This window comes from Aptenodytes forsteri, unplaced genomic scaffold, assembly GCF_000699145.1.
Source record: "Aptenodytes forsteri isolate BGI_AS27 unplaced genomic scaffold, ASM69914v1 Scaffold361, whole genome shotgun sequence".
In the NCBI taxonomy this organism is placed as follows: Eukaryota; Metazoa; Chordata; class Aves; order Sphenisciformes; family Spheniscidae; genus Aptenodytes; species Aptenodytes forsteri.
Genome location: NW_008796212.1, coordinates 800073 through 814715, shown reverse-complemented (window position 1 = coordinate 814715; position 14643 = coordinate 800073). Strand labels below are relative to the sequence as shown.

Genomic DNA, 14643 nt, shown 5'->3' with positions numbered 1-14643 from the left:
AGGTGGGGGTCGGTCTCTTCTCCCAAGTAACAAGCGATAGGACGAGAGGAAACGGCCTCAAGTTGTGCCAGGGGAGGTTTAGATTGGACGTGAGGAAAAATGTCTTTACTGAAGGAGTGGTTAAACATTGGAACAGGCTGCCCAGGGAAGTGGTTGAGTCCCCATCCCTGGAGGTGTTTAAAAGATGTGTAGATGAGGCGCTTAGGGACATGGTTTAGTGGGTGGTGGTGTTGGGTTGACGGTTGGACTCGATGATCTTAGAGGTCTTTTCCAACCTCAATGATTCTATGGGCGATGGAGATCAAGCTTGCCTTTTCCAGCTGCACCCTGTAAGCTGCCACCAAGCCCATCTCCCTGTGGGACAGGAGGTAATTTTGTGCTCAGCTATAAAGGGTAGGATTTAGGCAGAGAGAGGAAACAGGCAGCTTTTCTGGGGCATCTTCCTCCTCCTTAGTGTAATGTAAAACACAGTGTCATTATTTTCATTTAATAAAGTGGAACAAACTTAAGATGCTTAAACGTTGATTAAAGGCTTTGATCTCTGAAAGTGCGATTAGTGTCCTTCTGTCGAGGAAAGTCACTTTGAGAAATGTATATGCTGATTCCGCATAATCCCCCCATTAATTCTGTGTCAGATATTGTGTTTACTGGAAGCACAGGACAAGCCTTTTCTTCTTCCTTTTTTCCCCCCTCCTGAACTGTTCTTGACCCAGCATTTTTGTGCAGCTTGTTCCAGCCCTGCTGTTCTTCCCCTTGCCCTCTTGTATAGACACGGGGAGGGAAGGAGGTGACAATCAAAAGCCCTGGCTGTGACATGCAGAGAGCCGAGCTCGACTACGTGTAACATCCCAGGGGCTGCAATAGCTCCTCCGTAGCCTCTTAAAAACTTGGACTCTCTTATGGCTCTGCAGGGGAAAGGGAGACCTAGTGGAAAGCGCTTAGGTTCAGGTCTGGGGTTTCTTCCTAACGGTGATGAAAAGACTGTGCCTCAGTTTCCCCACCTGCAAAGCAAATGTGGTGGTGCTGCTCTGCAGCACAATCTGCGATCGATGGATCAGCTGTGCCACGCGAGAGACAACACAGTCATCCCACACGTGCGTAGCTGGGATGTGCACGTGTATACCACTTTCCTCTGAACACGCAACATCAAGCAAATGGTGGGGGAGGAAAAACGAAACCAGTGAGTGGTTGCACTAACGTTTTGTTCTTTGTTCACATTAGGACTTGCACTGCACACAAGACAGCTCTGCAAACTACTCTTGCTCCAAGACACGGTTCCCAGTTTGCTGGAAGCTCCACTTCATTCTGGCACCAGCATGTCTCTGCACAGGGTTTGGTGGGCTTTCACACCTGCCCAGGGGAGCAGCCACCAGCTGAACTCCCGAGCCGCTGGCTCGCTAAGGAGTGAACTGAAATGCCCTGTGAAATGGCTGTGAGCAAACAGCACAACCGCAGAAGTTGGCAAGCAGCCTCAGCAGCAGCAGTTCCCTTTGGATTTACTTTTCGGGGAAGAGAGTGAAGCTTTGATATGTATCACAGCCATATTAATCCAGGACATAGGTAACTAGATACCTAAAACCACCTGAAACAGACCCCAGATCAGAGCGCCTCCAAGGTCTGACCCAGCTCATCTTTTGGATTCTGGGATTTGCGGGCATTTTCATTCAGTTAAAACATTTGCATTTGGGATCAAAACAGCTTCATTTCAGTTTCCCAAGTAAAAACTGAGTTGGACAAAGCGTGCCCAGAAAACTGTCCTTACACATCTGACAAAAGATAAAAACTAAATGAATTCAAAGATTTATATCACTGCGGCAAGCTCTCTGTTGCACGCTGAACATCTGGGTTTATTGTTCCACATCACATAATAAAAATATATTCTACTATTAATTTCAGATGAACATTTTAAGAGTCCTTTAGCAGAAAGCAAACCCTCCATGCAGCCTCTGGTGAACGTGGAGTCACAGGGCTGATATTCTTTGTGTTTTGCTGACAGTTCTGGAAAAAAAAGGGGGAAAATGAAACCAAAAAGGGGTTTTAGAACTTTTTGGCAAATAGAAAAATCAAAAGGCTTCTGCTTTAAGTTTAATAAAATACTTCACTGATGCGTAGCAATAAATAAATAAATAGGTCCTTCTCACCCATACGCAGCTTTGATATGGTTTAACATGCTGGAAAGGAATTTCAAACCCAAGGATTATTTCAAACTTCAGAAGCGATCCCTGTTGTTTGGAAACCCTTGCCACGAAGCATCTCATCTGGGGCAGGGGGAGGCTGCTTTCACTTGCATCGTGCAGAACACAGGCAAAACCAGTGAAAACAGAGATATTCCGATATCACCAAGTCTGCACTTTTCTCCCCCTAAAAAAGTTCCAGCTGAAAATTATCCCCCATTGCTCTGAGCAGGCCAATTGCCCACTGGAAGTGCCTTTCCCTTGGCGAGCGGGGACTGGCCTCTGAGCGGAGGTGTCGTGGGCAAGTGCCCAAAGCCAGGAAAAGTGTAAGATAGGAGGGGAAGGTACGCGGTGACCTCCACGCTCTGCTCATCAGAAAAATGTGTGCAAACTTCTCCAGAGGAACAATGTCAAAGTATATAATGCACCTCTGCATGCCTCCAGAACAGCCCAGGACGACGAATACACCTTTCTTTGTGTCTCTCGCTGTTCTTAAGAGACTAATGAGAAAATTTTCCCGTGATTGCCTCACTTACACACACGCTCGCTCGCTCTCCACGCCGAGTAGCTAATGGTAAGAAGATTTAATAGCGTGATATCACTTTAATGTGAAGAGCATAAATAAAGCTCCTATAACTGTAATTACGTCTGCATTGCACCTATTAACCATTCATCTGCATACAAGGCTCTGCACAGTGACAGGGTGATTTCAAAGGTTTTTCCATACTACAAACTAAAATCTTGGTTATAAAGGAGGGGAAAAAAGCGGGGGAGAGAGAGAGGAAGGGAGGTTTGAAACTCTGGCTCCAGACCTGCACGTCTCTTGGGTATCGAGTGCATAATCCAGAAGCAATCCTGAGGTCGTGCTGCTACACTTAAAACTGCCTAGTGTCTGGCATTTTATTCTAGGAAATAAGAAACCAAAGGTCCCAGCTATTCCCACTGTCCGTGGCATCACTTAGCAGGCAAGACTGATCTCTCAGACACCAAAGCTTGGGTAATGCCGTAGATCAGCTTCGGCGCTGGGCGCGCAGGGAGCACAGCCAGCAACGTTCAGTCTGCAGGAGTGATTTGAGCTCAATAACAATCTCTGCGTCTTCACCAAAGCAAAATAAGCTCAGTCACTTAAAGCAAATAAAAGCAGCGTGTATTTGATCGGTTTAACTCTGTCAGCATCCAAGAGTACAAGTATTCCTGGTCCCCGCTGCCCTGAGCACATCATGTAGATCAGACGGAGCGATGATAACAGGCGAGCGTGCTAAAAGCTCTTCCTAAGTTTCTTTGTTGTTAAAGCTGAGCAGAGGAATGGTGTTTTGTTGGCCCAGAGGTCTCAGTTTTCACACTGGCTTCATTCGGTGTCAGAGAGAAAACAAAACTCAAAATGCTGACATTCTGGTTGCAGTGTGTCAAGCTTTAAAGCTGACTTTTTGATGATGTAATACGTTATCACTTGCCAGGCAAAAATAATCATTCAAAATGAAAAGCGATGTAGAAAGGAGAAAGTGAGAAGTTGTATTTAAAAATACCAGCATTTTGACTTTGTCTGAACTTTGCTCCAGTTCTCCGCAATGACAAAATTCTAGGGAAATCAGGATAAACCTGGAAAACATTTTCACATCAACAAGTGCTAAGTGAACACGATCTGTCAGAGTTCCTCTGAGCCAGCTCTGTAGGTTTATTTTATTTAAAGGTTGTTAAGGCTTGAATACGAACCACGCTCCTGCAAGCAAAAGGGGAACGCAACCTTTGGTCTTTTGGGATAATTACACTGCATAATGCATGGCATGATGGAAAACTTTCCCTTCACAGCTCCCTTCAGCAGGGAAAAGGCCCTCCTCTTGATGCTGGGAGGCTTTTGCTGAGTTTCTGTGATGCAACAGCTGTTCACATCCACCGCTGCCGCATGAAATTGCAGAGTGCAGTTAAGAAGGAAAGGCTGTCGATGATTTGCATAGCACAAGAGCTTATAACCCGGAGGATAATTTTGCCATTCATGATACACCGTCTTCTGAAACAGCTTTTGAGCTTCTCTTACCGATGTGCAAAATGCCCTGTGACTGTGCAGACTCCGCTGCTTCCCCAGCTCCTTCTCTGTGCATCGGCACCGTAGCATGGTCCTCATCGTGCCCGTCCCTGTCTGCAGTCAGACAAAGTTTAAGCGTGCACCTCTGCGTCTGTAGGATTTCTGACCGGTTCTAGAGTCTTAGGATGCAGTTAAACTAGTGTAAGTTAGGGTAACCCCATAGGCTTCTCTGAAGGAAAAGAGAGACCGGAGTAAGTGGTGAAAACAGAGATGTATTGATGGAAGATACACATGGCAATGTTTATCATTTTAATTTTAAAACCTTGGATTTGAAAGGGTAAGCAAAGCTAATGAGACTAAAACCCACACTGAAGCTGCAGCAATAGTGAATTACACCAAAGGTTGTGATGATTAGTAAACAATTAGGACCAAAGTTCCATCTTAACTAGCGCCACTGAAGCTAGATGTAGCTAATTTCCAGCACCAGGAAAGGGGAGATGGAAAAAAACGGGATTCTAAGCACACAGCCAACAAAATTAAACTAAGAATTAATTTCATCCATTATAACTGATTGTTGTAAATTAAAACTAGAGGAAAATAATTGGTAGCATGTAGCTTTTAGTGTTTGATACAGATTAGGGGAATTAGATTTTTTTATTAGGAACACTAAACTCATCTGCCATGCTCTTGTGTCTTTAGCAATATGCATTTTTCCTGATTACAGCATACAGCCTGTTGTCACAGTGGGGTTTGCAGCCACGAGCATTTGCTTCATTAAGACCTAAATCCTCAGCCATTCCTGCAGTCTAGGTAGCTGAGCTGCGTTTTGAATGAGTTCCCCAGTGAGCAGGACAAGAGAGGCATCTTCTGTTCCTGTGGCATCATTATTTCAGCCATGCTCCCTCCAAGCTGGGGCCAACAGGATACCTGCTCCACTGCTGGAGTCGTTCAGCATCTCCAAGGACCGTCCAATATCCAGGAAAGCAATTGCCTTTTGCGTAGAAACGAGGGAGAGCTCTTTGAACCTTATTTTCCGCAGTGGGGACTACTGGCAAGTTGGGATAATCATGTTGGTCTGCTCCAATTGCTTCTGCTTGCTACCACGCAGCAGTCCCAGCAAGACCTTTGCTGGTGAGCTAAGCCTGCATGGAACAGGCAAGAGTTTGGTGGTGAATCCATCCTGTTGATCCAGCTTCCCTTTGCAAAAATCCTTTGGGTCTGATTCCTCTCCTTAATTTAGTATAACGCAGCAGTCATTCCCCTGAAGCAGTGTAAGCGACGCTGGGCTAGAGCACGGTCCCATGCTACGCTGGCAGTGCCTCCTTCACCTTTCTGGGGCTGCTTCTTAGTCTGCTCTGGACCTTTCGTGTCCTGGATCAGTAGCGGCTGTAAAGAAGTCAGTGTTGGTCCCACAAAGCTCATTGCTACATCTTGAAAAAAAATAGGACTGATAAAGCAGTGCTTGGCAGGAGTGCAGAACGGGCCTCTCGCTGTACAGCACCGGGCACAGCACCCTCCAGGGCCGTGGCTCCCTGTGCTGTGCTTTTATCCGCATTCCTCTATATTTTACAGGTATTTAAAAATTCAGAGAATGAAGCTGTCACCCCCGTACGGAAAGAGGCCAGAGTCTTGGGGGTTAAACTTTCTTCCTCTTCTCTATCTGAAGATATTTTCTCACAAGGTGAAAAGCATTAGAAAGACCCAGCTTTGTGCCGTAGCAGATTTTAGAGAGTGGCAGGAAATTAAGTTATATGCTAGCTGCTGTTCTGTTTTTCTGCGAGGTTATTTTTATGCACTTATTTAATTAATTCCTTTGGCTTATATAAGGGTAATATGATTTTGCATGTCTGCAGCGCTCCCTTTCTCAAGAAACTCAAAAACATTTTGCAGAAACAGAAATAGTCCTCGCAGCTGCCCCCGTGCAAAGACAGAGCAGAGTGGCAGCCACTTAACACCAAACAAGAGCATGTGGTACTTTCCTAAGACTGTAAGTAAAGGCCACCCCCACTATTTAAAACTGCAGGGAGGACTGCAGAGCGCTAAACTGAGATTATTCTAGTCGGAAGTGTGCTGCGGCATTGAGTTTTACACCTTGATTTTTTTTTTTTGCAGAGGGTGCTCTGGGATGCTGGGTGAGCGCGTGAGTTCAAGGAGTCCGTTTCCCACCGCTCCCGAGAGGTAGCACCTTTCGGAAGGCAAAATCCTTCTTATCGTGCCAGGGCTGCCATCGGCGGAGAGCGGACTGAGAGGGAGGAGTGCCACCTACTGAATCATCAGCACTTGGCTTGCTCTGAACATTTCTGCGCAAACTAAAATAGAAACTTCTTGTTTTGTAGTTGGAAATATAAAGGAAAGGGAAAAAACGGGGGGAAGGGGAGGAAGAAGCAACCTAAAAAAAGGAATTTACTGAATGGCATTTTGTGCCAGCATCGTGTTTATAAATAGCCGGAGTGACACTGCTCTTTGCAAGATGAATTTCTGAATATTTCTGATCAGCAAAGAGTTTGAGCTGCAAATAACAATAAATGGGGGAAAACGTATATAAATAAAAGGCATTAAAAACCCTTTCTGTGTGGGATCAGCATCACATTTTGAAGCCTACATCAAAGGGACTCAATTAGCAGACACATTTTCTAATTACACGTTCTAATTTACAACGAATCTGGGTTTCTAATGAAGCCTTGATTATTGGTCCAGATGGTAAGGATCAGACCTGATATTCTGCAGCATGCGGAAGCACATTGTAAGTGCCAAGAAGACCACTTGATGCTCAAGAGCCAGCTTCATCTTCTTGTTTGCCCAAACACCTTCTTTCTTTTCCAGTTCCCTAGGAATTTCCCCAAGCAGTGCCTTTACCCAAAAGTACCCGAGTGAGCAACTGGTGAAAGCAGGTGCAGGTAATTGCTACTGTAGAATGAAGCAGCAACTAAACCACCTCCCCGGCCAGTCAATCCATCGACTATTAATGTTTCCCCTTTACAATCTTGATTTGCACGTACAGAGAGGGGGAATAGTACTTTTTTGTAACATAACCCACAGGCGGTCACCCAGGCATTATTTTTAATTACAGAAAATGTTCCCTGTAAACTTCCCATGGGTATTACTTGTAGTTTTTAGTATTAATCACTCCAAATGAAATGAACACAGCGCCATAGGATTTATTTCCTAGCTGGCTGCCGGGACACAGCTCAGAGGGAAACAAAGAGACATTCCCAGGAGAAAATGGCTGGGGAGCCAGCACAAATCCCAGCAACACCTAGGTCTCACATGAATCTCCAAAAGCAGAGATTGAGAGGGAGCAGAGAAACAGAAGCTAACCACAAACCACGCTTTCTTCCCTACTTCATGCTGTGGCCACAGATCTGCGTTTAGAAGCAGAGTGGCAGCTGCCATGTGCTCTTACAAGATCCTGGCTATAAGAAACTCCTCCCTGCGGTGCGTGGCATGAGCAGGAAACCCTGGGTTTTCCAGCTGAGCTGATAAAAGCAGGGATGAACAACTCTTGGCTGAAGATACTGTCTCTCTTCCTCTTTGCAATATAAATACCTGATGGATTCAATTGCTGTGCCATCTGCATGCCCCCAGCAAGATCAGGGTGCCATTGCCCTCTTCTAAATCCCTCGAAGAGACCGTCTCTGCCCTGAAGATCTTTCAGTCTAAACAGACATGACAAAGTGCTGGAGAAAGAGGGAACCGAGGCCTGGAGAGAGCACAGACCACCTGGCTGTGTGTGACAACAGCAAGAAAATCTATTTTCCTTCCATCCTGATGCAAAGAAAAGAAAATCTTTCCTTCTAGGGCTTTCTTTTTCTTTCAGATGCTATTATGGTACTAACTGAGCCTTGCTCCATTCTTCATGGCTGGATAGCTGTATGCTCTCTTGGATCTAACTCTTGAATCCCATTAGCTTTTAAACCTGCTAAATCAAAAATTCATCTTGCAGCTCAACCTCCCCAGCACATCATCAGAGTTTACAGACCCAATTCAGGTCTCTATCCTCAGAGCTGGCCCCATGCTTCAGCTGCCCTTAGTTCACAGCCAGGACTGAGCTCCTCAGATTTCCCAGGGGTCTTCCCAAAATACCAATATTATAGCTGTGTGTATTATTTTTTTTTTTTTAAACACTTTACAGACCTGTGACAAAACCCCAAAGGAACAGACTGCACTGACAGAAGAGCTACACTTTTATTTACAGATGAGTCCAGGAGCTCTGGATTGAGGCAAAAGTGAAAAACCCCTGCAAGACCTTTATTCTAACGTCCTAACCACCCCAAGAGTCTTTTTGGCTTTTATTACTGTCTTTTAATAACACTGTCCTAAAAAGTATAGAAATCCAGGATAAACTTGAACAGAATTAAACTGGAAATGAGAAATACCTGAGCATATCTTTCGCTACTGAATCACATTCTCTTGTATTGCTGCAGTCCTGTGCATAAATAGACAACTTATTCTAAAGGAACATGTTGTCTAATATTGCTGCCTGGCTTGAAAACAGCTCCGAGGGAAATTTCTCTCCAGCATCAGACCTAGTTGGACTAAACTAATGATGATAAGAAAATAATGTCAGCGTAGGATTAATTTTAAATTTAAGCAGCTAGTCTAACACGGTCAGCAGGACTCCTATCCTCTCAAACTTTCATTCCCCTCTAAGACAGGATACATTTCTAACGTAGGTGGATCAGGCTGTGCTTGTTTCTTTCTACAGTCTATAAAGGGCTTAGGCTAGATACTTAACTTCTGGAAGGCTGCAGTTAAGTAGGATGAAGTGCCTGCTGCATAAAGCTTCAGAAAATAAAGGTCAACTAAAAGGAACCTGCAAATGTTGTTGAGCATTGTGATTTCGAAACAAATCCCAGGACTTCCTAGAACCTTGGTTTAACTTTTGCTAGCTGAATGACATTTATATGCCTTTGCCAGCAAGGTATTTCCCTTGACCTAACGATTGTTCCCTCTTCTCCCATAATCTGAAATCTAAGCTCTGTTCAGTGAGCCAGTGCCATAGCCTGCACTGCCAGTCAGACTGAGACTTCTGCCTCTTTGGAAATGAAGAAATTCGCCGGCTGGGGCCCCGCCCCCCCCCCCCCCCCTGCCAGTCAGACTGAGACTTCTGCCTCTTTGGAAATGAAGAAATTATTGAATGACCACTAATTGGAAATACTACAAGCCCTCGGTGGATTAAAGAAGATTAACGGAGAAAGAAGAGATGGGACATTCACTTGCATTAATGCAGAGGCTGAGGTCTCTAAGTAGCTGGACTGCCCACTCTTAAACACGGTGTAGTAGCTTTTAGAGAGAATTACGATTTCTTTATTTGTTTTACAGATAATGATTACTATTTAAAGATAAAAGACTCCAAAGAAAAGTAATATTAGCACAGGATAAGAGCAGCCAATTAGATGGATGCCTAACACTCTCCAGCCTGTCCTAGCGTGATTGAGATCAGTTTGATACCTCTCCCCTTGCCAGGGGATTTCAGAGAGCAAAAAGCTCTGGCTCAGGATGTGCACCAAGGTCTGTCTTCATTTCTTTCAGTGGTAAAGGCAGAGCTGGTGTGACAGACCACTGAGAACAAGCGATGCAGCGGGGCACGGTGGGACCACCACCCAGGGTAGGGTAGGCTAGGCATGGCTGAAATACGGCTGGACCACTCGAGGGACCGCAGTGCTGTAGATATCATCCTGCTCTCCTTCCAGCTTTCCAGATGGGATCTGGAGGCTGGCCTGAGCCCAAACTGAGTGATTAAGTGCTACTGACAAAAGAAACTCCATGTACAATATTGAACTTTATTATCCTAATTGGTTTTTACGCTAAGATGGAGTCACTGCTGGGAAATACATCTCAGAGCAGGATCCAGGCTACCCCAAGTGGTAAAATTAGTATTCACAGATACAACAGAAAAATGCACCTTGCAATGATTTCCAGGCAGGTTTACAGCTGGTGAGAGGTGGAGAGCAGAAGCAGAGGCCAGCACAAGGTAGGACAAGAGGAGAACATAGGCAGGGAGGACAGGAGAAGAGGGTCAGATGGTGGGTCCTGTCTCTGGCTCTTTCCTTCCTGTGTCTGGGTTTCTTTTTCCACCCTTTCTCAGTCCATTGAAACCATAAGGTTTTGGATCTCCTTATGTTCTATGCCTGGGCAGCAGCTCCCCGATTAGGGACTGACCTAGCCAGGGAGCTCCAGATGGGATATCCAAGATGGGACACTCTCTGAGAAGAGTGCGGCTGGTCCTCCATCCCCTGCTGCAGACACAGATCCCACCCAGCACAGCTGTAGCTCACTTCTCCCTGGCCCATTCTGGCTCTAGTATTTTGGAGTAGAGGGCCAACTCAAGTGCTAATTAGTGCGAACTGTTGTGCAGCTTTTCATCTTCCAGGAACTGGGCTGAGAACATAAACTAATTTTCCTTAGGTCTTTCTCCAGCTGCTGACAGGGCTTGGATTTAAGCCTAGGGAATTAGATTTGAAAAGCTCCATATCTCATTAATAATCTGTTGAGCCATTAAGTGCACTCAATAGAGATTTTACCACCATTTTTTTGCCATTGCAGAAGAGAATTACATGACCTTCCTCCCAGCCTTGGGGGTAATGGTACAAGTGGCTTTTCTTGTAGTTAGCTAAGGAAACAGCCATGTATCCCATGCCAAGGGCATCATTTAAAAAACAATTATTGGAGAGTATACGAGAAACCTTTTTTATCTTTGGCCTTGATTGCATTTCAAAACCAATACTTTTTTCCTCCCATCATTTCATTTACATATCAAAATAATTGCCTTCTAAATTCAACCGATTGCTGGAGTTCTAGAGATAATCTGCCTTTCAAAACCTGGTCAGACTCACTGGATGAGACCTGGGCATAGTGAACTCCATGATAAAGTACAGAAATCGTTCAGCAAAGCCCATGCTGAAGAAATATCTCTGTAGAGAAGCTGGTAATGAAATGTGGATGTCATTAGTGACATGAAACCCCACAATATCCTTTTCTTTTTATCACCCCACATCAATAGCAAAAAAATTCCCCAAATCAAACTAGCTTTTCCCTTTATTCTGGAATGAAAGTTTGTTTTGATGTGCTTCATCTTGGTTTGTCACAGTGAAGTGAAAAGTTTGACTTCAGCTTTGCCTGCGCAGCTCATGAGACTCGTAGTTCTTGTGGTTTGCATCTCCATTTTGCAGGTCACCATGGTGATCCCACGATACTGGTGTATCAATAATCAGCCTGTGTCACATAGCCTGCAAGCCAGAGAGTAGGGAGAGGTGTCTAAATACCATACAGAGAATCATTTGGGAGTTATGACACTTAACTTCAAACCTTTCTTACTCTGTTTTTTATTTCTATTTTGTGCAGAAATAGAAAATATAGAAGGACAGGGAGACAAGGACTATGGTAGATGGATAAAGTATGCGAGAGAGTAGACATGGACATTTTGCAACACTTAACACCTCCGTATGATTTCGCAAGTTTTCCATAAACAAAAAGATTCACAAAAGCTGGAGCAATCAACACAATAGTCTGAAACCCCACAAAGATTAACCTTTTGATTTCTTGTGCAATAGTAGGAAAAGAAACTCCTTTTGTCTGGAGTTTTGGAGTCCTTAATAAATCTTACATTAAAAAAACCCAAAAAACAAAAAACAACCAAACCCCCCCCCAGAAATCATGTGCTACGTCTCATTTGCCCCAGTGATAGCCTGTCTCCTTGAGATCTAATGGGAAACTTAATGACCCCCGAATTTTACTCCTGCACAAAGTGCTCCTGAAGGACCTGGTAAGTGTTCAGAAATGATGAAGCTCAGACAATCTTGGCCAAACCTCTTGACATGGATTACATTAAAGTCAGTTAGGAAAGCATGGGTGAGAAGGCTTTGCTAACTCCAGTGAGCAACACAGTTAACCCCTAGTGTCCCCTGTCTGGGTTCATTCCTGATCCTGCAACAGTCTGATTCAGCCAAACGCCAGGGATTTTCCTGATCAAGGCTGGATGTTCTCCCTTGGCCCTGACAGTGTCAAGGATGGCAGTCAAGAGGCAGGACTGAGCCCATAGGGTCAACGTTTGAGAAAGGAGCCAGAGATCCAAAACGTTGGTGCAATCTGACAAATCCTTGCAAGACAAGAAGTTGCCCAAGTGCTCCGAGATCTAAGTCCCAAGGAGAAAGACAGAAGTGCCAATCTCCAGGCTGACACTGACCAGTACTATCACATCATGACAGTTACTACTCCTTCATGGCCCAATTTATCCCTTCAATAGCATGGAAATAATGTCCTCCTCTGTAAAATGTTTTAAGCTTTAAGCACAGGAAGAATTTACTAAGGGGGAAAGACCTTATGAAGAGAGGAAAGGAAGGTCCAGGAGATCTCAAATTTTCCCTAAGATAGCACTTTCTCACCTGTGGTTTCTCTCCTTAGTTTTATCCCATTCCTATTCTCTGACTCTAAGGGGAATCTGGACACCCCGGTCAGATACAAGTGTCCACACCACAGACATCTGGTTACAGCTCCTGGCTGAGCACAGGCGTCCTTCCATCTATATCCTGTGATTGCCAGATATACTTTGAGCTGAGGATGAGCTCAAGTTTAGGTCTAACACACACTACAGGTATATGTAATCTCTATGTCTTTTATACCTAAAGAAAGAAAAAATAGTGATAGTTCATTTCTAAGGCTGCTGAGGAAATACTCCTGGTCCTGCAGAAAAAATGATCAGATTTTACTGATCGTCTCAAGAGAAACTTGTGAGAAACCAACTATTCTCCAGCCTTCTGAATACCACGGGCTTCTGAAGTTCAGTAGCTAATAAAATCATATTGTATTGTCTTGCTTGTTTAGTAAGTTGCCGCTATGCCAGACCTCTGTGGAATTACAGGAGTCAGTGATAAATCTTGCCCAAATAATTTCTCCATCAGCATAAATTCAAATAAAAAATTTTATCTATTGTCCCTTCCAGGAAAAACAAAACAAAAAACAGAAGAGAGCTATGATCCATACGACAGACCCTCAGATAGCAGTAGCTCAGCTAATACACATGCACCTGCTTCTTCCTCTCTCCGGTTGTGCCACTGAGGGACTGACAAGGAGAGAGATGACCCAAATGACAGATTCCCTTGATAGCACAAGCCCTTCTAATAAAATGAAGAAAAGAGAAATAAATCTCTATATTCATTTTTAAAACTGTTTCTCCTCCCTCTCCATGAGCTGCGCGAGACAAATTGAAGCTGAGGTATATACTCACTCGATGGGTCTTCACGCCAGCGTTACCATACATCACAGCCCGTCAATACCATTTGGTATTGACGTGGTGAGGGAGTAATGGACATTTTCACTGTCTGTCCCTATGCTGGGGCACTCTTACACCTCACCCCAAGAGCCTTCAGCTGGTAAAAAATATGGTTCCTCCCATCAGCAGCAATGCTCATTTGATGAAATTGAACATCTAGTTAGCTCTGCTATAAGCCTGTAAGGTTTTCCTCCACTAAAAAAGCATATCCTAAAAGCTCCTTGCTGCAGTCCCAAAAGTCTAGCTGGAGTAGCATCAGAGATTTTCCACCTTAGCACACACTTAAGACTCTCTAAAGATACACCAGTCCCAAAGCTATACCTTGAACGTGCAACAGACCACACACACACACAAAAGATTAACTGAGTAATGCAAAGAGAAGCTTCTGCTCCATGCCCCCGATGCAGGTGGCTGTGAATGCTGTTCGTGGGACCAAAGTAAAACGCTCCATAATCTTCATCACAGCTAGCTTTGCAGGGAAATGTGTCGATTGTACAGCTGCAGTTGATTGTGATATGACCTGCTTTTCTTTCTTTTCCTTAATTGCTCACTTTTAAGAGGTGGCAATAAAAGTTGAATGCGGTTTATTACGCAAATCGTCTGTTGTGGGCTAAATCAAATGCCAACTGCTTTCAGATCTCTCAGAAAAAAATATCTTCCGGTGAAACTTGTGGACAGTGTAAGATCTTGCTTACCTTGTTTCCAAGTGACTAAAACACATACATTGCAACACTGCACTTTTTTTCAGAAAGCCGCTGGTGTTGGTGTCTCATGTTGGAAAAGAAAAAAAAACCAATACCCCCATGCAAAAGAGGACTGCCTTTTTTTTTCTTGGTAGGCAGAGCAACACCAATAAAAGGAAGTGTTAAGTTGCAGAGCTGAGTATAAATAGCCCCAGATAAGATTGAGGCAATAGCTTTCCTTCCAGCTGTCAAACAGCCAAGCCAATTGCATCTGAAGAACCTGTGACTACATGTGTTATAATTTGATGGAAAATAATACTGTGACCTATTACAGACAGGAAAGCTGAAGGTCTCATAGGTCACCGAATAAATGTGAGGCAGAGCTATGGATATAATCATTTAAGACCAGAAAGTGAAAGTAATGGATGAACACTGGATTTCAATTATCCTTAGATAATTCAAATTACTTTAAATAGATAGCTGCCTGGTCCC

At 44.2% G+C, this 14643-nt stretch overlaps 1 long non-coding RNA gene across 1 annotated transcript; it reads right to left on the bottom strand.

Annotated features, from left to right (window-relative positions):
• Positions 1 to 11217: 11217 nt before the first annotated feature.
• On the bottom strand, positions 11218 to 14302 carry LOC103906403. The gene is made up of 2 exons (XR_658003.2): positions 14164 to 14302; positions 11218 to 11426 (listed from the first exon to the last, which is right to left on the bottom strand). It is a non-coding gene; the product is annotated as an uncharacterized LOC103906403 (long non-coding RNA).
• Positions 14303 to 14643: the final 341 nt, after the last annotated feature.